The 24,829-nt window shown below is 35.5% G+C and overlaps 1 protein-coding gene and 1 non-coding gene across 3 annotated transcripts in view; one reads left to right on the plus strand and one right to left on the minus strand.

The window, feature by feature from the left end:
- Positions 1 to 24,829, minus strand: part of LRRTM4 (leucine rich repeat transmembrane neuronal 4) — a 702,753-nt gene that overhangs the window by 423,495 nt on the left and 254,429 nt on the right. The window lies entirely within an intron of this gene.
- LOC111722369 lies at positions 8,962 to 9,089 on the plus strand. Its single transcript, XR_002771193.1, has one exon. It is a non-coding gene; the product is annotated as a small nucleolar RNA SNORA30/SNORA37 family (small nucleolar RNA).

Raw genomic sequence — 24,829 nt, forward strand, 5'->3', positions numbered from 1 at the left:
AAAAAAAAAAAAAATTATCAAGAACCCCTCCAAGTCCTTATGCAAAGGGAAGGTCAAGCCTGGAGGCTCAGTATGTATTCCCCTCTTCCAATAAGTAACTATTGCTAACAAGTGCATCAGACAATCTCCACAGAAAGGTACAAGACCTCAGACATCTACAAGGACCGCACCCACATATCATTTTGCCTGCCTCTCATAAACAAGGACATGAAAGTTGTAACTGTAGGTCTGCAAGGTAAGACTAGCTCCTAAAACTAAAGTCTGTTCAATTCTGCACCAGTAATGTTGATTCCAAGTTTATCTTCCCAGGTGCAAAACAGAGACCTGACCGATCATTCTTCTGCCCACCCAGGGACATCCACATCATTGACTTTTTCCTTCACTCCATTTTCCTCTTCAAACTTTCACTGTATCTTATGTAAAATGTAGATTTCCAAGACAGTAATTAAAGCCTCCCAAGAAGGTAACCATTTGCTTCACCACTCCACTGCCAGCCCTTTCCTGCTTCTCTTTCTGCATGTCCTCTCTCCTTAAATACTGAGTTCCCAAATCTCTCTTCAGGGGGAAACAAAGTCATGGATGTATGTGTCATGTATTTTTCCTGGGAGCCTCCTCAAATTTTAGCTTAATAAACCTCCACTAATGGAAATATTTGCCTCAGTTACTTATGTTGGTTGCCTTATATATATGATGTATATATACTGAAAGAATAAAACGGTGGTTACTATGGGTAAGTGGGGGATGAGGAGATGTGGCCAAAGGATACAAGTAGAAAATATGTAGGATGAACAAGTTCAGACAACTAATAAGTAAGATGAACACTTTCATTAATAAAATTATATTTTATAAGAGATTTAAAATGAAATAAGTAGATTTCAGCACTCTCTGACAAATAAGTAACTGTGTGATTATTATAGTAATCCTTTTATTAGCTCTATATAGCCTATATCATTATGTTGCAAATCTCAAATACACCCAATAAATATATATGAATAAATAAATAAATATTTAAAAAATAAATCATTTCATTTCCATTGGCAGTCTTCTAACTTTGGAGGAGGGCAGGGAACTTTTCCTCAAAAGAACCACATAAGAAACAAATTAAATTTGCTTGGTACAGGGAGAGGACACATCAAAATCACTTCCCACCTTATACAGTAAATATCTGTCTAATCCTAAACTCTGGGTCATTTAAAGAGAATTGTACCCACGACCCTGCTCACATCCCAAAACCATCTGTCAAGGTACCAAGTAAGAAGAATAGTTTGCTACTGGAAGAGGGAAAATAATATGTAGAGATATTAAATATTAAAATAAAACAGTAGTAGACACGTTATATTCAAAATGCTTAAAACTAAAACCATAGTCAATCTTTTAGGCAATCATCAAAAAATAGACATCATATACAGACTGAGCATCAAAGATACGAATCAGATAAGACTTCCTACATATAAAAATTTATGCAAACCAGAAAAGTAAAAAAGTGACAACATTAGTACTAAACAACAAAAATATCAAAGAGAATACCATATCTAGCAAAAAAAATCTTAAATAAAAATAATTATTTTGGGGGCCGAGTGCTGTGGCTCATGCCTATAATCCTAGCACTCTGAGATGCTAAGGCCAGTGGATTGCTGAGCTCAGGGGTTCAAGAAAAGCCTGAGCAAGAGGGAGACCTCGTTTTTACTAAAAATAGAAAAATTAGCAGGGCACTGTGCTGGGCCTGTCGTCCCAGCTACTGGGAGGCTGAAACAAGGGGATCTGGTTGAGCCCAAGAGTTAGAAGTTGCTGTTAAGTGTGATTCCTTGGCACTCCACCTAAGGCAACAGAGTGAGACTCTATCTCAAAAATAAATAAATAAATAATTTGTTTCCCTTTATTAAATCGTAACTGTGTACATTGATACATTTATGGGGTACAATGTACCGATTTGATATACAATGTGGAATGCTTACATTGAGCTGATTAACACAACCATCAATTTGTTGTGGTAAGACATTTATAGTCTATTCTCAATAGTTTTGAAATGTACCATTGTGTTATGTATATTAGGTGAGGTCCCACCAAATACTCTCTCTCTTCCAGAAATATTTCTTGAAATAATTAATGCTAAAAAAATTCATTATAAGCACACCTGCCTCTGTTTTTGAGACAGAAGTAATATAATATCAAAGAAATTTTAAACAATTAAATTGCTCCACAAATGATCAAAATAAAAATAATTGAGCAGATGTTTTATATTAATTTTAATTACTCTAAATTTAATTGTCCAAACAAAAATAAGAATTAGTAACTATGGAATTTTTGCATATTTTACTACCTGACAATAGTAATGCAGAGGAGTGGGAAAGAAATGTAATTTTTCTAGCATGTATACTTGTGTACACTGCATGTAGTTTAATATTATTTGAATATAGACTACACAAAGAAGTGTAAGATGCAAATACTGTAGCTAAAGTGAAATAGTAAAAATATACTCAATTTTAAAGCAAGTAGTAAATAAGAAATTACGTAAAGTAACAGATGGAACAAAAAGAAAACTACTAGCAAGTTGCTAGATTTTGCCACCCTCTCAATAGTATTAAATGTAAATGGCCTAAATATTATAATCAAAGGGGAGATTTTTTTTAAGTGAATATAAAAGCAAGACTCAATTATAAGCTTTCCTCAGAAAAGCCCCTTTAAATATAAGCTTATAGAGAGGTTAAAAGCAAAAGGAAGGAGGGAAAAGTGTAAGTCACAAATAATCTAAAAGAAAGCTTGAGCAGCTGTATTAATAATATAGGAATGCCATCAGGGATAATGGTGTCATCCAGAATGATGAATTGGTCAGTCTATCAAAAGCCCTAAACATTTTTGCAACTAATAGCACTAATACGGAATTTATGATGCAAAACCTCATAGAATTGAAGCAGAAAAAAAAAAAAACACAAGTTTTTTTTTGAGGTCTTCAGGTTAGTTGAGGTCTTCAATACTTCTTTCTAGTAATTGATAGTAGTAGTTGTAAGAAAATCAGCATGAACAAAGAAGATCTAGAGAACATTATTTGGTCTTAAACTTATCAAGTCAGCTTATTTGATTTATTAACAATTAAAGGACAAGCCACTAAGCAAGGGTAGAATAGACTTTCTCTTCAATTGATCACTTTTGGGACATACAACAAGAAATGATGTAAAGTGTGTTCTCTGACCAAAATGAAATTAAACTAGACGTTAGCAGAAACAATAGACATTTCTCCAAGACATATACAAGTAATGATTTAGTACATTAAAAGATGTTCAGCATCACTTATTATTTGGGAAATACAGATGAAAACCACACCCCCCCCCATAAAGATGGCCACTCATCCCCATCAAGACAGCCACTATCAAAAACAAAACAAAAGCAATGACTAGAAAAAACAAATATTTATTACAGTGTAAAGAAATTAGAACCCTTCTGCCCTCTTTACACTATGTGTAAAATGTTGTATCTACTATAAAAACAGCACATTAATTCCTAAAAAATTTAAAAATGAATTTACTGTATTACATATAATCCCAAAATTCCACTTCTTGCTATAAACCTAAAATAATTGGAAGCAGGGTCTTAAAGAGATATTTGTATACTCAGGTTTCTAAGTTATTCACAATAGTCAAAAGGTGAAAGCAACCCATGTGTGTATTGATAGATGAATAAAAAAGTAAAATGTAATGTATGCAGAGGTGGAATAATGTTCAACCTTAAAAGGAAGGAAATTCTGGCACATGCTACAACATGGATGAAACTTGATAAAATTATACAAAGAGCAATGAGCCGGCCCCAGAAAAGCCAAATACTTAGATGATTTCAATTATATAAATTCCCCAGAGTAGTCAAATGTATAGACAGCAGAGTGATAGTTCCCAAGGTCTGAACAAAGGAAGAATCAGAGTCATCAAATGAGTGCAGAGTTTTAGTCTGTGAGATGAAAATAATTCTGGATATGGACAGTGGTGACACACAACACCACAAATGTACCTAACACTCCTGAACTGTATGCTTAGCATGGGTAAATGGTAAACTTCATTATGTGCATTTTCCCAAATTAAATTTTTATTAAAAAGTGCCTGTTGCTATCACATCCCTTGAAATAATGTATCTTACTTTTCAGTTTTATGTAATGATATTTTAATGTCATTATGATTAATAACTGACATTTGTATTTACATGCTTTAAAAGAAATTTGTAGCATCAGAATGGGGAAAATATTTGGAGAGATTGGTGGATACCTAAAAATTCCAGTTATGGTAGGCAGCTTCAGAAATGGCTTCCAAGTATACCCTCCACACCATCCTGATATTCATGTTCTATACCATCCCCTCCCCTTCAGTGTGGGCTGGACATGGAGGTTCTTAATAAATAAATTGTGGCAAAAGTGATGGAAAGTCATTCCTAAGAATAGGTAGGAAGTCATCTAAGAATAGGTAATTGTGACTTTATTCTTGTTCTCATTCATCATATTCTCTCTCTCTCCCCATCCCTGCCCTCCAACCCCACTCCTCACACCCTCACTCTGATGAAATCAACTGTAATGTTTTTAATTATCTGATGAATAAGGCCCTAGGGAAAAAACTGAGAGAGGCGTCGGGCCAGGAGTCAACCAAGAATTAAGACCTTCAGCTGAAAGCCTGGGAAGAAATAAATCCTGCCCACGATCACATGAATAATGTGGAAAGTGGATCCTTTCTCAGTAGACCCTTGATATGATGCCCTCGTCAACATCTTGGTCAAATTCTTATTAGAGACCTGAGAACCAGAGGATGTAGTCACACCAAACCCAGATTCCTAACCCATCTGAAGTGCGAGGTTGTTTTATAAACCATTAAATTTCAGGAGGGTTTGTCACATCAAAATAGAAGATAAGTAGATGACAAATGCTACTGAGTGAGATAGAAATAAAAGTGATTAAGGATTATGAGAAAGTTCAAAGAAGGCCATCTATAATCTCCAAGTGCAAGAAGACGGACAGAAATAAGTCTCTAAATGTACAACTCAGTGTGTTCTTGAAGTTAGAAATTATTGACATTCAGAATTGCATTTTCTGAGGAAAGCAACTAGGATTTATTTTAAACACATTTTTGTGATAGTTTCTAGTGTCAACATGAACAGCCTGCACTTTTCCTTCCTCAGAGAAAACTAGCTCTCAATTTAGCTTATAAAAATAGAGATTATGTTTTACATCTACACATAGCATGTGTGTTTAGGTTTTTGAAGCTTGTGATGGGAAAGAATGGAGAGGATTGAAGGAATTTTCTCAGTCATTACTAGAGATACACTTTCAGATAATTATTCCTTCTCCAGTTTCAGAGTGGACACCAGGTTCGTGGAGCAATGTTTGAACTGCATGAATTATAGTCCTGGAATCCTACAGTCAGAAAATCCCATCCTCGCTAAATTGCCAGAAACCTACATTGCTCAACCACGTAACATGATTAACCAGTTCCATTACTCTTCAGTGCCACTAAAAACTCTGTAAATCTCTAGCTGAGTTGTTTATCTCCTCTGGGTTTTCCAATCTTGGTTTGACTAGCCAACTTCACTGATGAGTAGGCAAAGCTTCCTACTTTACTTTGAAATGCGAGCCATGGTAGATATAAACATTTGAAAGTGGCAAAACAATGTATTTCACTAGGTTCAGTGGCCAATCAGTAGTTTAGAATCCATGATCTAACTACTTAGTGATTAGGGAACATCTCCATCTGAATATACTTCCTAATCTCTGCTTTCCTAGCGTGGATATTAGGCAAGTTATTTTACTTGCTTTGTAGTATAAGCTGCATATGTAATTACTCAGATGGCACGGATCCAATTCTGTCAACATTCCTCCTATATATAGCACATTTCAAAAAAAGATAAGTGAATCAGTATATGAGTAAACAATATTGCGTATCTCTGTTGTTCAAAACTGGTACACGTATTAACATTTAAATGGAAATCAAGTGAAATTGAATATTTAATTCCTCAGTCACTCTGAACAAACCTTAAGAGCTCAGTAGCCATGTAAATCTAGTGGGTACCAAATTGGAAAGTCCACACAGAGAACTTTTTCATAATCAGAGTTCTATTGTACAAAGCTTCTTTTCTTTAGACGTTATCTTCTTTGATTTTCCCACCTTGAGAATGAAGGTGAAATTCCCTGCCTACCTCACAATATAGATATGATGATCAAATGTAATAGCATATAAAAAAGCTCTTTATACATATAAGGACATATTAATATAATCAATACTTTTATTGTTTTGCCTTCTTTATAAAAATCAAAATATGAAAATCCTGGATGAATTTATAAGACTATTCTCAGAGGTAAATATGGTAGCTTATACAAAAGTATTTGCCAACTATCATGCTTCATACATATACTCATACATGACTAATTCTTAATATTTTTAAAATCATATGATCCATGCAATTTTTACTTCATTTTCTAAGTAAACATACTTTGTCTATAGGGTGAAAGCTTCTTTGTTTGTTTCTAATTTTATCGATCAGCATCAAATAACATAGTTGTTTACCAGAAATGAAAGTATGATAGGTCCTTTCTAATATTGTAACCACTTGACAATACACTAGTAATTACAAATTATCAATATGAATTATAATTCTGAAATTAAAGAACAATATAACGTCACAAGGAGTAAGAAATATGCAAAATGTACAGAATCGAACAGTTGTAATTTCTTTTCACTGGAGACTTGGTGTAAGTCAATGGAATGATCACAAAATCATGCTACCCTGTAACTTATTGGAAGATTTCCTTTTTCATTTTGTTTAGATACATGGAAATCCCCCCCTCTGTTATCTAGCTTCTAGCAATCGTGTCTCTTTGACAGGTGCTGTAGGAGTAGTAGGGTTTTTTTCTTCTTACACTCAACTCAGACTAGAACTGCTTTGCCCTCTTCATTGCCATACGAAAGACATTATGCCTGAAAGTTACAAACCACTAATAAGTCTAAATTAATGCCTCTTTTTCATAATTTAGTTCCATACCATAAATCCCTCTTCTCATTACCCTGCCAACATTTTGTAATTGTTAAGAGTTTGGAGAGAAAATCTCGAGTCACACCAAAATGTCAGAATGAAGTGTTTTTCCAATAACATGCATATAGGAACTATTAAGAAAAAATGTTAAACCTACGGCTGTGACAAAAACTGTTTCACTCAAAAATTAACATCAATTAACATTTGTAAATTATATTTTTATGTTTAGTACTTCATATAAAAGCAGCTGGTCATTGTGATGATAATATAATATTGTTACATTAATAATATCAATAAATTACATGACATACAATAATAATTACATTAGTACATTATTGGTAGATTTATAGCCTGTTTTCTTTTAAAAGTTGGTTATTCTAGCAAATCAGAAAAATGATTATTAGAGATTCAAATATAACTTAAAAATTACTGAAAATGTTTCATATTTAAACATTATATGAATATATAATTAGTTAATTTACGCATAACTAAATTTATACATGTTTTATAAATTTATAGAAATGTACAGAAATGCATACATTTGCATAATACATGGACCTAAAATAATTGTATGTATATGTACCTACTTCAGTTTCAAAGTAAAATGGGCACAAAGTCTGTATATCCCCAAATAATGAGATACATAGGTATATTTATAACAACATATGCTCAAAATATGAGGAAAACTACAAAGCTGCAATGAATAAAATTGAAGAAGAACTAAAAAAATTGAAATATATTTCACTTTCCTTGATAGGAAGACCCAATATTGTCAAGATGGTAGTTTTTCTAAATTGATCTGTAGACTTACTATCATCCCAATAAAAAATCACAGAAAGTTACTTTGTAAATATTGATAAACTGATTCTAAGTTTATATGAAGAGGCAAAAGACTCAAAATAGTCAACATAATATTGAAGAAAAACAAAGTTAGAGATCTGAAACTATCCAATATTAAAATTTTCTATAAACCTAAAGTTATCTGGACAGCATGGTGCTGGCAAAGAATAAACATACAGGTCAATGAAATGGAATAAACAGGCCTAAAATAGATGCACATAAATTTAGTCAACAGGTCTTCGACAAAGGAGGAAAGACATTGCAGATAGTCTTCAACAAATGATGTCAGAACAACTGGATATCCACATGCAAAAAAAAACCCATACACTGTTTACCAAAATTAACTCAAAAGACAAACTATAAACTCCTAGATGATATCGTAGGAGAAAATAGAGATGACCCTGGTTCACTAACCTAGACACTGAAAAGTGTTGCCTCACTTTTTAGATATGTTTTATCACTTTTTAGATGCAATGTAATCATAATCCATGATAGAACGGATAAACTGCAATTCATTAAAATTAAACATTTCTGTTCTGTCAAGGACTCTTTGAAGAAAATAAAAAGAGAAGCCAGAGACTAGGAGATAATATTTGTTACCCAAAATATTCAGAGGAAGAATTCTCAGACATCAACATTAGGAAAACCAACAATAGGACATGCAGATGGGAAATATACATGACAAGATGCTCCACTTTATACAGTATCTGAGAAACATTAATTAAAACAACAAGATGCCTCTATGGATCTATTACAACAGCCAAAATCCAGAACACTGATAGCCCCAAATGGTGATAAAGGTGTGTGAAACAGGAACTCTCATTTATTGCTGGTGGGAAGGCAAAGTGGTGTAGACACGTTGGAAGACAGTTTCATAGTTTCTTACAAAAATAAACAGAGTCTTACTATATGACCTATTAGTCTTTCTCCTTCGTATTTCCCAAATGAGTTAAAAATTTACATTAACACAAAACCTACACAAAAATGTTCATAAGAGCTTTATTCAAAATTGCCAAAACTTGGAAGCAATTAAAGTGACTTTCAGTACTTGAATGGATAAGCAATCTGTGGTACATCCTTCTGTATCATGGAAGATAATTCAGCACTAATAAGAAATTAACTCTACCACTTCCACAGGTCCTCCCTGAGGCAGTGAGGCTAGGATTTGGTAGCTGGAGCTGAGAGAAGACCCTTGATGGCATCTTTGCCCTGGGACTCTGCCAGTGGCAACTATCACTCAAGGGGCAGAGACGATTCTGTGACTTCTTACTTAACTTTGTGCCTTTCTTTTATTATTCTAACATAGAAAAAAATAAAAAATAAATTAACTAAAAAGGCATAAAAAGGCATAAAGGAAGATGAATTACTAAGTGAAAAAAGTCAGTCTGAAAAAGGCACAAATTATGTGAATGTAACCAAAAGACATTCTAGAAACAGCCAATCCATGGAGATAATAAAAACACACGATTGCCAAGGATTAGAGAGAAAGAGGGATAAATAGGCAGAACACAGAGAATTCTCAGAGAAGCGAAACTATAGTTATCTGTGATACAGTAACTGTGGATAATGTCATTGTAAATTATATATATTTTATATATATATATTTAAATTATATATATTTAAAATTTGTATATTTAAATATACAAAATGAACACCAACAGTGAACCCTATTGTAAACTACAGACTTTGAGTGATAATGATTGTCAGTGTAGATTCATTAGTTGTAACAAATATAACACAGGGTGAGGGGATGCTGAAAATGAAGAAAAATATGCATGTATGGGCCATAAGTGATAGGGACAATCGCCATGCCATTTGATCAATTTTATTGTGAACCCAAAACTGCTTTAAATAACAAAGTTACTAAAATAAACAAAAAACAACTGACCCATTTCATACATTATAATATGTACTTACATATGATTATAAGTACATAAACTGATTTTTTTGTAAGTGGTTTTATAAATACACATAAAATGTACATACACTTTAATTGGCAAAATAAAATATGAACACAAATGCTATAGAAAAATGTGAAAGCTTTTCAGAAAGCTAAAGGCTTAAGCACACTGACTTAATTTCTCTTCCTGACCAATATTCCCACTGAAAGCATCAAAGACAGATGTGTGCAGCAGGATAAACCTCACATATTTTCCTTATGCACTTACCCCTTCTTCCCATTTCCAAAAATAGAACTGGGCATGGGATTTGTTTTGAAATAGATGTTGGATGCCCGTAAAAAAAGTAAAATCTGCTTCTGTTTTGTGAAATTTGAAGCCAATCAAAGTACTTAGCTAGGAGTTCTAGCCAAATGGAGGAGGAAGGAGAATTAAGAAGTCTTGATGGAAAGGAGACTGAGATGTAAAGGAAGCTGATCCACACTCTCAAAACCCAGGGGAGAATGCGAGATCAAGGTGGCAAGGTATCAAACATGAGTCTAAAGTTAGCTGGATGTGAGGCCCCACTTTGCAAACTTCACCTATGTTTATTCATTTAATCCTCAGAGAAATAATTTGAGATCAAGTACTAGAAGTTATTCTTCATAAATGAAAAAAATTGAGAGAAAGTGAGATTATATAAGAGCCAAAGCCACACAACTCATAGTAGAGGCAGTATTTGATGCAGAATTGCTTACCTCCATTTGCCCTTGGCCTCACCTGCATTCCTTTTTCACTGATAATGACTGCATGGGAGTCTAAGTTCCTCACTGTCATGGCACTGAATAAAACTCCAGAAATGTGTCTTTCTAAGGGTGATGGTATTTGAGTGGGTGGTGATTGTTAGAGTTGACATTGAATTGTTTGCCATCCTTCTGCAATGGGGGCTCCAGGGCATAATTATGTCAATTGAAAAAAAATTTAAAAATATATTTTAAACACTTGCAGATAGTTAATAGTATGCAGGAAACATGAGGACTGTAGGCAGGATATAATACAAAATGAACGGGATCTGATGAAAGGTCAACAAATCCATCATTTTCCATATTCAAGACACCATTTGACTTCAGGAACACATGAAGAAGATTTCAATAGATCATGCTGCAGAATATCTGCCACTAGAGATAAGGAAATTGCTGGAGTAGTGAGGATCTTGATCCAACTATATATCCTTGGGGAAGGTCACCAGGAACTTGAGATAACACATTGCAGGGATACTGCATCATTGGTATATGGCTGCTTATATTTGGAGCAGATAAACTTGCTAGACAATGAGGTGTGGGGTTTTGCTTGCTTGTTATTTTTTATTTTTCTAACAGAAAAGTTCAACCAAGCCTCTGAGCAAACAGGAGCAGTGCCCTATCCAACTTTGTGGCACAACCAAAATGGAGAAGACACATGTCACGCTTTCTGCCATGACTGCATGGTTGTCAGTTCCCTTTTAAATTTTCTTAGATTTGAGGGCTGTTTCTGAACCACAAAGGAACATTAAGATGAACAGAACTTTTTTTGTTTCTACCTCATTTTATTCTAAATAATTCAAACCAAAACAAACCCAATCTCTGGGATGACCTTTCCAAAACATCAAGGAAACACAAGCACATTGGGTGAGCAAGAAACAAAGTATTGCTGAGTCTAAAGGAAGACAGGCAACTGTAGAGAGGGGAAAGTCATGAGTAAGGGAAAAGTTACTGTCATCTTGGGGATATCCCTGAACTTGGGGGGGGGTGTTTATTCATATTAGATATACAATATCATGACATTGTCAGATTGCTTTTTCTGAGGCCTCTCAATGTGGTTGGTACATCAGCATCTTCCTCCTAAGCCTTTACGTGGCCTTTCCTCTATGTTGTTCTATCCCTGGCTTGTAAATCTATGTAAAATTGTCTTGAATTCCTTCTGTGACCAATTGTAGTTCCCCCTGATTTTATAGCTTCTGAATGTCCAAGAGTTTCCAAGCATCTGTTCCAATGCAGATTTACATTACATTATTTGCTGGCTCTAATATGTTAGCTCTAATTTAACACATAACATTTGGTTTTCCCACTTTTAAACATACAGAAAAGCAAACGTAAATAAAATTGATTAAACAAATATCCACATGCTAAAAAATATGCTGGAGGCCCCAGGGGGGTCACAATGAGTATCTCAGAGCTTTCTGTCACCTCCTGGATTCTCTCTACTTCTCTTCCAAGTTACAATTCAACAATCATCTTTATTTCTTTAGCTTCTAAACCACACAAAATATTTTCCAGCAGAGTCTTCTGTCTGGGAGAAATTCTGTGCCAGCTGTTCAGAGAAACAAGTTTTTCACCTTAAATGAAAAATATGCTGGCTGATGTAAAAGCTATAATGGAGAGAGTTAGAGAATATGGGATACTGTGGAAACCCACATGAGTAAATTAAATGTTATATTTAAGAAAACTCTCATAAAATACCTAACAAAAAGGAAAAGAGAACATAAATTATAACAGCCAGGAAGGCACATGGGAAATGCTACAGAATACTGTTAGTAGTCTAGATTCAGGTAAGGAACAAGATAAAAAAAAATATCAAGAAGTAATAAAACAAATCTTCCTGGGTTGAAGGAACACTGAGTCTAGAGATCAATATGGCTTAAAAAAACTCACAGGAAATGCAAATATGAGAGAACTTCAACTTTGTGTTTATATCTTGTAGGAAGTTCTTAATTTTTGAGGATACAGTTAACATACAAACATTTCTAAGCATTTATAGACAAACAAATAATGTGTTCGGTTCACAATGAAAAACATTATCCATTTTGGGCAGACTTCTCTTCTACATCAGTAACGTCAGACAGCTACTGGACAATAGTATAAACACAGTATGGGGGAAGGATATTCATATTCATATATGTACAGGGTACCCAAAAAGTTTGTGTGCAATTTAAATTACACATAATGTATGTGTAGATACATATATATGTAGACACGTATCTCTATTGTCTTATATACATTTATTTTTTAAATTTTAAAATTTACTCTGTAGCAGCAGAAGTTGCCAGAAATATAAAGATTTCAAAATGCCACTTAACCTAAAAAACAAACAAAAAAATTCTCAAAAATGTACTCCAAATGAATAAGAAATTAGTTTAATAAAACGTTCACAATAAATATAATTAAAAATAAGCAAGCAAAGGATGAATCTATTTCTGGAGAGACAGAGTAGGAATAGTACTCTCTACCCATCCTACAATTAAAAACACCAGGGAGAAGAAGGCAGACTGGCAAGGGACGTTGGCACTCATGGAATGACATCGCAGTGAGTTTTCTGGGTTTGCCTTGTGATTTCAATATACCAGGCTTGATACTGGAAAAGCCAGCAACCTGAAAACACCAATAGATACAGAAAAAAAAAAGCCACATCAAAAACCTGTTCCTCACTAGTAAAGGATCAGATGAGAGGCAGCTCTGTGAGACAGAAAGCATTTAGAAAATAATGATGTTACTCCATTCAAATTCCACATGAAAAATCCCATAGCCCTATCCACACCTAGGTCAACAAATGTCCATTGTGGAAACTCAACTTCCACTCTCTTTAGGTTGCAGGAGCTCCCCAGCTTCTCCCCATGTACGTGGATCAGAAAAGTCTGAGCAGTGAGCCAGAACTTTGATTCTCATTGAGTTGCACAGGTCTCTGCCTTTGTGTGAGTATCATGGGTGAATCCTGTACTTTCACTTCCATTTGAGGGTTAGGAGCTATAACCCCTTACTCAGTATGAACCAGTCAGGGGTAAGATTTTACCACCACTCAAAACTAAAGAGAATCCCCTGCTGCCTCCAGTTGCCAACAGAGGCCAACCAGAGAATCTGAACATTAAACTAACAACAATGAGAAGAATTGCCTCTTCTGCAGGAGCAATGTCAGAGAAGGCCAATTAAAGCAATATTTAGATGAGATTTAGAGTCTCAAATAGATTCACATATGGATAGCCAGTTATCTACAATTTATTTTTAAAATTCTCTTGACCCCCAAACCAGACAAATTTCAACTTGAATGAGAAATAATCAACAGATACTAATATTGAGATGATTTAGATGCTACAAGTATCTGATAAGAAAAATTATCCATCATAAAATTATCTCTACAAGCAATTATGACAAACTTGACCGAAATAAAAAATAGAAGAGTTCAGGGAATAAATGGTATTATTTATATCAAAAAGAACCATAAAGAGAGAGAAATCAAAATTATGCTTTCTGAAAAACAGAAAAAAAAATAGTATGAAAAAAATTAAAACAGAGAGCCTCACAGAGCTCTGGGACTATTCGAAAAAAGATTACCAGTCAGATTAGTAGAGGAAGAAACAAGACAAGGTTGAAAAGTATTGAAAGAAGTAAAGTTTGAAAATTTCACAAATTAAGAAGACATAAATTTACAAATTCAAGAAGAGCATAAATAAAAAAATTTGGTCAATAAAATTATATCTAGAAATAGGATAGTGAACTTATGAAAAGTAAAGAAAGCCTCAGTGCCTGTAGTTCAGTGGCTAGGGTGCCACCCACATACACCAGAGCTGGCGGGTTCGAATCCAGCCCAGGCCTGCCAAACAACGATGACAACTACAATGAAAAAATAAAAATAGTCAGGCATTGGGATGGGTGCCTATAATCTCAGCTACTTGGGAGGCTGAGGCAAGAGAATTGCTTAAGCCCAAGATTTTGAGTTTGCTGTGACATGTGATACCACAGCACTCTACTGAGGGTGACAAAGTGAGACTCCATCTTAAAAAAGAAAAGTAAACAAAGATAATGTCGTAAAAGCAAGCACAGAGAAATTACACTTTACCTATAGAGGAAAAAATTCTGATGATGGCAGATTTCTCATTAGAAACCATCAAGGCAAAAAGAAAGTGGCACTGTACCTTTAGATGTTAGAGTAAAAGAACTGTCATCCCCAAATCTACATCTAGCAACAACATTTTTCAGGAATAAAAAAGTAAAAAAACTTCAAATCATCCTCAGAAAAAGAAAAATAAGATTCATAAAAGAAAAATAAGAACAAAACAGAACTGATGCCAAACAACTTATCCTGATAGGTTAACTTTAGAAAGTTACCTGAACAGAAAGGAAATGATAAATGAACAAATATTAAAACATTAGGACAAAAAAAAAAAAACAATAGAAAGCAAAAATAGGGGTAAATCAATTAGACTTTCCTTTTTCTGCTGAGTTTTCTATACTATCTCTGATAGTTGAACAAAAAATTGAATAAGATCTAATGTGGTTGTCTCTAAATGTAGACGAAACTTATTTAAGATTATTACATTACAATTGAGGGAGGGCAAAGGGATAAAGGAAGGAAAGTTCTCTATACTTCACGTGAACTGGTAATATCTTGATGCCCATAGATGTTGGTAAGTCACAGGTATATAATGCAATCCCTAGAACAGATGCTTTAAAATTTATAAAAATAGATACACTTAAAAACAAATAAATGAATACACTAACTTGCAAGAAGAAAGATAGAAGAAAATAGAGAAAAAAAAACTGAGAGGATAAACAGCAAACAAAATATAAATAACAGCCATAATCCCTGCCATGTCAATCATTAAATATAAATAATATAAATCATTGTAAATGATTTATAATATAAATCAAAAACATCTTTCAAACACATTTTTTTTGTTGTTTTTAGGTTTGTATTTTTTTGAGACAGAGTCTTACTTTATCACCCTCAGTAGAGTGCTGTGACATCATAGCTCACAGCAACCTCCAATTCCTGGGCTCAAGCCATTCTCTTGCTTCAGCCTCACGAGTAGCTGGGACTACAGGCACCTGCCACAATGCCCAGCTATTTTTTTGTTGCAGTTTGTCTGGGGCTGGGTTCGAACCTGCCACCCTCGGTATACTGAGCCGGTGGCCTTCCCACTGACCCACACGTGCTGCCAGAAACACTTGTAAAGTAGGAAAAGTAATACTCTTCTTAAAAAGACTTATGATGTTAATTGTGACAATGCACATAATATTCTAAATGTCTTACAAGTTCTCAATACATATATGTTAGCTGTCATAATCATAATTATTTAAAATTTTGATTCATTTAACAACAACTTTTTGAGGGCTTCCCTTGTTCCAAGGACCATGAACCATCTATACTGATGTCTGTGGAAAATGTAAGCAAGAGGTGGACAATGAAAAAGTAGTTATGCGACAGTGGATACTATTTGTATACAGGAAGTATGCCGAGTACAGGAGTCAGGAAGGGAGAAGCCAGATCCAGGACTAAAAAGTGAGCACATCCTTTCTGAAATAAGTGATTCCTAAGGTTATATATGAAGGATGAGTAAGAATGGTGTAGGTGAAGACCCAGGAATGAAGAGGAGTGAGTTAAGACAGCAAGCGTGAGGAAATAATCTTCACAATGTTGATATAATCAGCTTCCTGATTTGCACTCTGCCCACACATAATACCTACATGTTTGAGGCACAAAGACATTCAATAGATCAACCCATATCAAGAACCTTTCAGGTCAAAATAAAGTCCTGGCTCTTCAGTTGATTATTGTGAATGTTAAGAGAAACACAGAAAAGAAAGAAGAGGGCATACTATCTAGAGAGTTGTGAAGCAGGAAAAAAACATTGTGTCAAGATATTTAAAATGTGAATTAAAAGAAGCAGTCGAATAGGCCATAGCTTTCCTTCTGCACCTACAGATAATTCTGTATTAGGAGATTATAAAAGTCTTTGTTAGATTTTAAGAAAGGTAACATTTATTGAATTTATACAACATTCAGCTTTACAGAGATGAGGGTCAGGGCACATGTCTTCACATATAAGTGAAGAGTAACCTCGTCTTAAATTTCTTTGAAGAGGTGGAAAAGATCAAAACATGAACAGAGCAAAACTGCACAGGGAACTCTCTGCCAGGCTTCCTGCAATAAATTTTCTCTACCATTTCGCCTATCATTAAAGAGTTTGGAAATACTACCAAGAAATCGTGCGTGTGTGTGTGTGTGTGTGTGCTTGCCTGTGTGTGTGTAATAGTTGATCGACTAATATCTATTATCAGTTGAGATTTATAACATAACATTACAAAAACAGGTAACAGCATTTAGATACCAAACCGTTCCTTGCCACAACCACTTAGAAAAGGCAGCACGTTTGTCTAACAGCCATTAACTAACTACTGCAATGTTGTGAAGGAGATTCTAATTGGTCATAATGTCAATCTTGATGTTATTAAGAAAGGTAACTGTAACCGAATTTGCAATAGGATACAAGAGCTAATTCAACTATACTCATAGGCACACATGCAATAAACACATGTCAAAACACACCATTTTCATAGGTGATTGGGCTTTTACATTTTGGAGTGGGTTGTTAAAATTATAATTATGCAATTTAGAAGGCAAGAAGACAATTTCCATATGAAAATAAAGCCTCACAAAGCCAGATCAAAATGCAGTTGGGAACCTTATATGAATTTATGACACCAGAATTGCAGATAACCTCAAAGTAATGGTTTCAAGAGATGAACCACAGTGTAACTTCTGCATTTCCCTGTCACTAGGCAATAACTTCAGAATAAGAGTATCCTATATTCACACCTGTAATATTCATGTTTTTGATTACTTTTCCATGGATAAGTCTCAGGCAGGCACAAATTGAAGGAAGCATGAGTATTGCGTTAGTCTGTAAGTGGAAGACTGAGATCTATATTGGAGTTTATAGTTCCCCTAGAGAAGGGTGGAGTATATTGTACAGAATATTGAGCAGAGTTCTCACGTATTTTGAAAGTAGTAATAAGAAAAAGAAATTGACTGGATGTAAGTAAGCCAAGGGTGGTAAAGAAGACAGAAATAAGAACGTGAGGTAAATTTATTGCTTACCAAATATTCTATTTTTTCCCCTACATTTCCCAGACTTCTTGCAGCTAGCCATGGTCATACAACATGTTGAGCCAATGAGCTGTGGGGCAAAGTGACATGAGTCATTTCTGGACAAAGGCCATGGGAAGCTTATCAGTAATTATGCAGGATACTCTTCTTTGTTCTGGTGAAAGCAGAAGTATACTTGCTACTGTGGTGTCCTTTGACACTTCCCTTGGTCTCTGTGCAAGATGACCCCTGTTGCCCCAAACTGGATATGAAATGTGAGAAATAAAGAAAAGCTGGATTGATTTAAGGCATTAACTTTATTTTTCTTAGTTGCTAAACCTAGTCTTTCCTGACTAATACATATGGGACCTGAACAAAGGGTCCTAGAATCCAAATATGAGTCTGTAAAGGACGCCAAACAGCGTAAGGACCTGAAGACTATTGATCCTGGAGAGAGGGTTCTTTGTCCTGGTCCCTGGATCTTATTGACTTTGGGTTAAAAAGAAATAGCACCCTTTGCATATACAGTTTTAAAAGAAAAGTGCATTATTTTTGAGTACTCTTAAATTTACTTAAAACTATTACAACAGCAGAGTTCCCATCTACGCTTTATCTAGCTTCCCCTGTTAACATCTTACATGAATGCAGTATAATTGTTATAAGTAATGAACCATTATTGATACAGTATTATTATCAAAGTCCGTACTCTCTTTACATTTGTGAACTTTTTACCTATTTTTTTTCTGTTTTAGGATACCATGAAGAATACCATACCATTTTCTTTTCATGTCTCCATAGACTTTGTTTGACTGTGCCAGTCTCTCAGACTTTCCCTGTTTTTGATAACTTTTATTTACAATTTTGAGGAGTAATGGCCTGGTAATTTGTTAACTGTCTTTCAATTTGGGTTGTCTAATATTTTTCATATGGTTTACCCTATAAGGATTCTTTAGGGCAGAAGTATCACATCCTACCCCGGGAACTGAAATACTGTGATTTTTAATAAGAAATACATTTGCTCCCATTTCCAGCATAAATATAAAGTCCGGAAATTTTCCTAAGTGATAACTAATAAAAGTGAGATGAGGGTCTTTTGTTATTCATAATTGAGCCCCTTTTAGCCACACTGGACTTTATGTTAACGAGGTAACTTTTTGAAAGGCTTCAGGATAGGAGCTTAGTTTCCCAGAGAAGAAACTCTAGAATTATAGGTAATTAGAAGGTGAAGACTTGCACCCCTGTCCTCAGACTTCCTGGGAGGGTATAGGAATGGAAGATTTAATTAATCTCTAAGTATCAATGATTAATCAATCATGCCTCAGTATTGAAACCTCCACAAAATCCCTAGAGGACAGAGTTTAAAGAGCTTCTGAGCACATGATGGGTGGTGTGCACAGAGAGAGCATGGAGATTTCTCCCCTCTTCCATACCTGGTCCTATGCACCTCTTCCTTCTGACTGTTCTCCAGTTGCAGCCTTTTCAATAAACCAGTAGTCTAATAAGTTAACTGTTTTTATAAGTTCTGTGAGTTTCTGGAGCAAATATCAAACTCAAGAAGCAGGGCGTGGAACCTCTGATGTACAGACAAATTGGACAGAAGTTGTGGGGAATCAGGAGACCTACTACTTTTCATTTTCATCAAAGTAGATCCTGTGGAGCTAAGACTACAATATTTCAAGGTAGTTTCACTTGAAATACTTCAGTGACTACTGAAGTGACTTGTGGGACACCAAGCAGGTGTCAGAAAACTGGTTGATGTGGGGAAAAAAAGTCACAACTATTGAGTATTGAGAATATGGTAGGAGAAAAGAAGTATTTTTTTTTCTTTTTCTTTTCTCCTATACAGGTCCACACTTTTGCAATGACATCTCTAATAATGTTTTCTTCATCTCCTGCATGAGGTAGTGTTTACTAAGTTTCCTCTACTATAAAGTTATTCCTTTTCCCACTTTCCATATGCTGCCATCTAGAAGGAAATTATTTGCATGCTTGTTTTTATACTGAGATTTTTATCTAGCCCAACAATCCCAACTGGACTCTTTTTCTCTACTTGTGAAAGAATGCAATACTTCTTGGTAGCCTTTCCTAATAGTATCTACATAAAGAAAGACCATCAGGTATTAAAGGTTCTAAGTTGTTATAGGAAAGTATGTGAAGTTGGGGCTTCTTGAAGTTTTTCTTGTGGAACTTCAACCAACACTTGCATAGCTCACAAAGCAACTCAGAATTCTACTATTTCAGAATGGCAGATGGCAAAATGTATTACTCAGTTCAAGTTGCCATAACAAAATACCACATACAAAAAAAAAATACCACAAACTGGGTTGTTTAAACCATAGAAATTTAGTTTCCCTCAATTCTGATGGCTGAAAGTCCAAGGACAGGTGGCTTTTCGGTGAGGGCTCTCTTCGTGGCCTGCTGATGGCCATTTTCTCACTGGGTTCCCATACAGCTTTCCTCAGTGCATGCAGGGAGAGAGAAAGAGAGAGCCAGAGAGCTCATCTGCAAGGGCATGTGAGCTCTGCTGTCCCTTCCCATGAGAATGTTAATCCTGTCAGTTCAAGACCTAGTATTATTAACTCACTTAACCTTAATGACTTCCTTAGACACCCTGTCTCTAAGTAAAGCCAGGCTAGGGGATTAGATCTTCAATTTATAAATTTTAGAGGCACATACCATTCAGTCCATAACAAAAAGTCCAGAAATATAAGACAATTCAAATAATTAACAGAAGGCAAAATATGAACTCTCTCACCTGGTAGAAATAAAAGGAACACAAATACTAGAAGGAAAAAAAAAGGTTCATTTTTATTGAGACTATTTGTCTTCAGGAAAACAATAATATTTACTGTTCAAATGCATTAGGTGTCATGTCACGATTAGATACATTAATAAATCTAATCAAACCAACCCTAAAGTGAGGTCCTTTCTATAAATACACAGCACAATTAGAATGAAATGGTCATCTTGATACTGCTCTACTAATGAGAATTGCCTCTATGAAATGACTATCTTCATTTAATTAAAAAGCCCATTATGGATCTCATTCAAAATGCTGTTCACTGAACTCTTCAGAATAAATCTAGTTTGTTTTAGTAGAGAATTTAGAAGTGTCATTTTTATTTGTTTTCAAAGTTGGCCAAACAACAGTATCTTAGAAATTATAATGAGCCATTCACCAAGAGAAGTCCTAATGATTGGTCTTTGTAAGTTGAAAAAGCTTTAAAACTGAAAGGGAAGTCATGGTATCCTAATATGCCAAGAAAAGACAAAGAAGGCCCTTCACTTAATACAGGAGAGGCAAAAACGCAACAATGATCTAAACAGTGATTTTTCTCTCTACTTTCTACTTGCTCAATATATTTATAAAGTTGTATTTTGACTAGTCTATTATATTTGAGAAGACAACAATACCAGTAATATCTACTTGCTGAGGTTTGAATGTGTTCCCCAGCGTTCCTGTGTTGGAAACTTAGTCCTCAGTGCAACACTGTTGAGAGGTAAGACCTTAAAAAAGTAATTAGGTCAGGAGGCCTATAACCCTGTAAATGGATCAGTGCTGTTAGGTGGAAATGAGTTTCTCATAAATGGATATGTTTGGCCCCTTCTCCCTCTGTCCCCACCAGCCCTCTCCCATGTAACGGTGCACTGAGAAAGCCCTCACCAGATTTGACCCCTCAATCTTGAACTTCCCAGTGTCTAGAACCATCAGACAAATGGATTTCTGTTCATTATGAATCACCCATTATAATCACCCTGTTATAGCAGCACAAAATAAACTAAGACATCATAGTTTTACACATAGTACTTATGCAAGCTTGAGAATAGGCTTCTCAAATCAGAGGAAATAGATGCAACTCTTTAGAATAATCTATAAAAAAGTTAGAATCACTCATCTATAAGAAAATAATGGATGATTAAATATATAATGCTGATTATATTGGGAGAAAAGAAATGCAATAAGATTCTTACCTAATTTTATATTCCAGAACAAATTTCAGATAGAATAAGATTTAAATGTAAAAACGTAAGCATAACATTATTTATTGCAAACGTAATTAATATTCCTATACTCTGGAGAAGAGGTTGGCAAGCTATGGTCTATAGGCTAAATTCAGCCAGCCACTCATTTTTATAAATGAAGATTCATTGGAACACAGTCATGCCCACTAAAATACGTGTTTGTCTACGGTAGCCTTTGGGCAGTAATAGCCTAGCTGAGTAGTTACAATAGAGATCATTTGGCTCATAAAACCTTATAGAATTACTACATGGATCTTACCAGAAAAATTTGCTAATCCCTGACCTATTGGCTAGTGGTGGCTCACACCTGTAATCCTAGGAGAAGGCCTTCAGTTCAGGAGTTCAAGACTAGTCTGAAAGAGAGTGAGACTCCTCTACTAAAAACAGAAAAATTATCCAGCCTTGGCATTGTGGTGGGTGGCTGTAGTCCCAGATACTCCAGCTCCTCAGGAGGCTGAAGCAGGAGGCTTGCTTGAGCTCAGGAGTTTGAGGTTGCAGTGAGTTAAGCTGTGAGTTAAGCTGAGGCCACTGGCGCTTTAGCTTGGGGCAACAGAGTGAGACAAACAAAACAAAACAAAGGCAAAGGAAGACCTTTCAAATATGGCAGTAAAGGTAGACATCCTACAGGAGTATTCAGAGGTCTTGGTTATTAAAGCATGTAATGTTCACGTAAAGTTTACAGGGTATTGAAGTCATGGGTATAGATCAAATTATCTAAGGATAAGGTATAGAGTGAGAAAATGAAGTTATTTTGACCCTTCCCTCTTCATTACTCTTATATCTAACTTATTACCAAATCCTATTGATGTTTTCCTGCTGAATACCCTATTAACTGCATGTAAAACTCAGCCACTTATACAAAATCAAAAGACAAAGTGGGCACATCCTGGAAAAACCACACACACAGTCATGAAGTTATATCCTTTCATTTCCACCACAAATGAAAACAAGAGAATTAAAGATACTAAGTCACAATGATTTTTTTAAAGAGAAGCAGCAGAAGAAAAACAGCAGAGATCAGGACAAAAATATTTGAGCTGAGTTTTGGAAAAGAAAGAAGAGAAAGAATTGTAAATGATAGGAGAGTGGAGGAAATGCCACAGTCTGCAGAGGAGATTCTGGGGGGGAAAGGGGCCTATTAGTGCCACCAATCTCAGAAGACAGTATAGCAGGAATGATAGTGAATACTGGGGGCTAAAAGTACATCTGCAAAGCCTCCTTCTTCCCCTGCAGGAAGCAGCAGGGCAGTTCTGCAGACCAACCAAAGGGCTGAGACTCCAGATGTGGAGGACTTCAAGCACACTAGAATACTAGTGGGGTTCAGGATGAAGCAAGAAGAGTGAAAGTTGAGACACAAAAAGGCAGAGACCTTTTGCTATTTTCCCAACCTGCTCCCTGAAAAGGATCCTAAATGTTTTCAGAAAGAGGAACAGCACTAAAGAAAGGCTTCCATGAAAATGACTAAGCAGCTTAACAGCAATTTATTTTTTTCTTTCCACCCCTCTGGCTGTTACCGCTCAGCTTTCTTTAAACAGCTCAGTTTCTTTGCTGTCTAATTTTTCTTTCACAAACTCAGTCCTATACTCTTTCATCTTCTCATTCTATACCTTATCCTTAGATGATTTGATCTATATCCCTAACTTTAAATTCCATCAATAAGTGAATGACATGTAAATTTGTTTTTGTTTTTGCATAAACTTCTCAACTAAGCTCCATGTCCAAATATATCCGAAAGTTTGCTTGACATTTCCACTCAAACAATATTTCAATATGCCAAATATCCCCCATAATCCCCTTTACTTTCATCACCTTCACCTGCAAACTGGCCTTTGCCAGAAATCTTCTTCGCTGGGTAGTACCCACTAAGTTGCACAAAGCAGAATTCTTGAGGTCATTTTGACCCTTCCCTCCTCATTACTTTTATATGTAACTCATTACCAAGTCCTATTGAGGTTTTCCTACTGAATACCCTATGAATCTTTGCATCACCACCCCTATCATGCTTCCTTTTTCCTCTCTGAACTCCTGGGAGATTCTTCCGACTGCTTTTTCTTTACCATGCAGTCTTGCCTCCCTTGCAAGCCATTCTACACACTCTGTACTAAGTGATCTTTTCTAATGTCAAATGTGATCACATCAACTCCTTCCTTAAAATCTACTAAGATCAGCCAGACAGGTGTGATGGCTCATGCTGTAATCCTAGGAAGATCCCTTGGGTTCAGAAATGCAATGCTAGTATGAGGAAGAGTGAGACTGCTCTACTGAAAATAGAAAAGGTATCCCGTCCTGGCATTTTGGTGGATGCCCATAGTCCTGGATATTCCAGCTACTCAGGAAGCTGAAGCAGGAGGATTGCTTGAGCTCAGGAGTTTGAGGATGCAGTGGGTTAAGCTGAGGCCACTGGCATTCTAGCCCAGGGCAACAGAATGAGACAAACAAAACAAAACAACAGATTCTAGTAAGATCACCAAAGGGCTCATTTTTTCTTCTTTGATTGACATATAAAGGTTGTTTCCCAATTGCTCTTAAAACTATACAAATTTAGTAAAAACGCTTTTAAGGGCTTAAATAAATTTCTCCCTATATTTTTGCCTCCTCACTCATTTATTTCTAGGATTGTACTAGCCTAGTCATAATGACCTTTCTTCAATTTCTCTAATCCAATGGTTCTCAAAGTAAGTTCCCCGGACCAGCAACAGTAGCAGCACTTGGGAACTTGTTAAGAATGCAATTTCCCGCAAATACTTCTATCTTGCCCAAAGCCCACTAAATCATAAACTTTATGGTTGGGCTCCAAAATATGTGCTTTTATAAACCTTCCAGGGACTTCTGATGCACTTTGTAGTTTGAAAATCACTGAACCTTGGTAAATACTGTTTTCTTCACCTACAATTGTCTCCCCCCTCCCTTTTTCTTTCTAATCATTTTTCAAATCTTTGCTCAAATTTTATTTCTTCTGGTATATTTTCTCTGACCTTCCATCTTTCCTGATGTCTGGTTTAGAATTTCTCATTACATACTGTCATCGCTTTGTGTATTTTCTTTCAAGCCAACTATTACAATGGATGATTATGTATTTTTATGATTATTTGATTAAATGCCCATCTCCCAAACTAGACATTATAAAATAAGGAAGCCTGGGCCTGGTTAGATTGAATCATAATTCTTCCAGAATGGTGGCACATACAAGA

The sequence above is a fragment of the Otolemur garnettii genome, unplaced genomic scaffold (genome assembly GCF_000181295.1).
Source record: "Otolemur garnettii isolate 467f Iridium unplaced genomic scaffold, OtoGar3 scaffold00240, whole genome shotgun sequence".
Classification (NCBI taxonomy): Eukaryota; Metazoa; Chordata; class Mammalia; order Primates; family Galagidae; genus Otolemur; species Otolemur garnettii.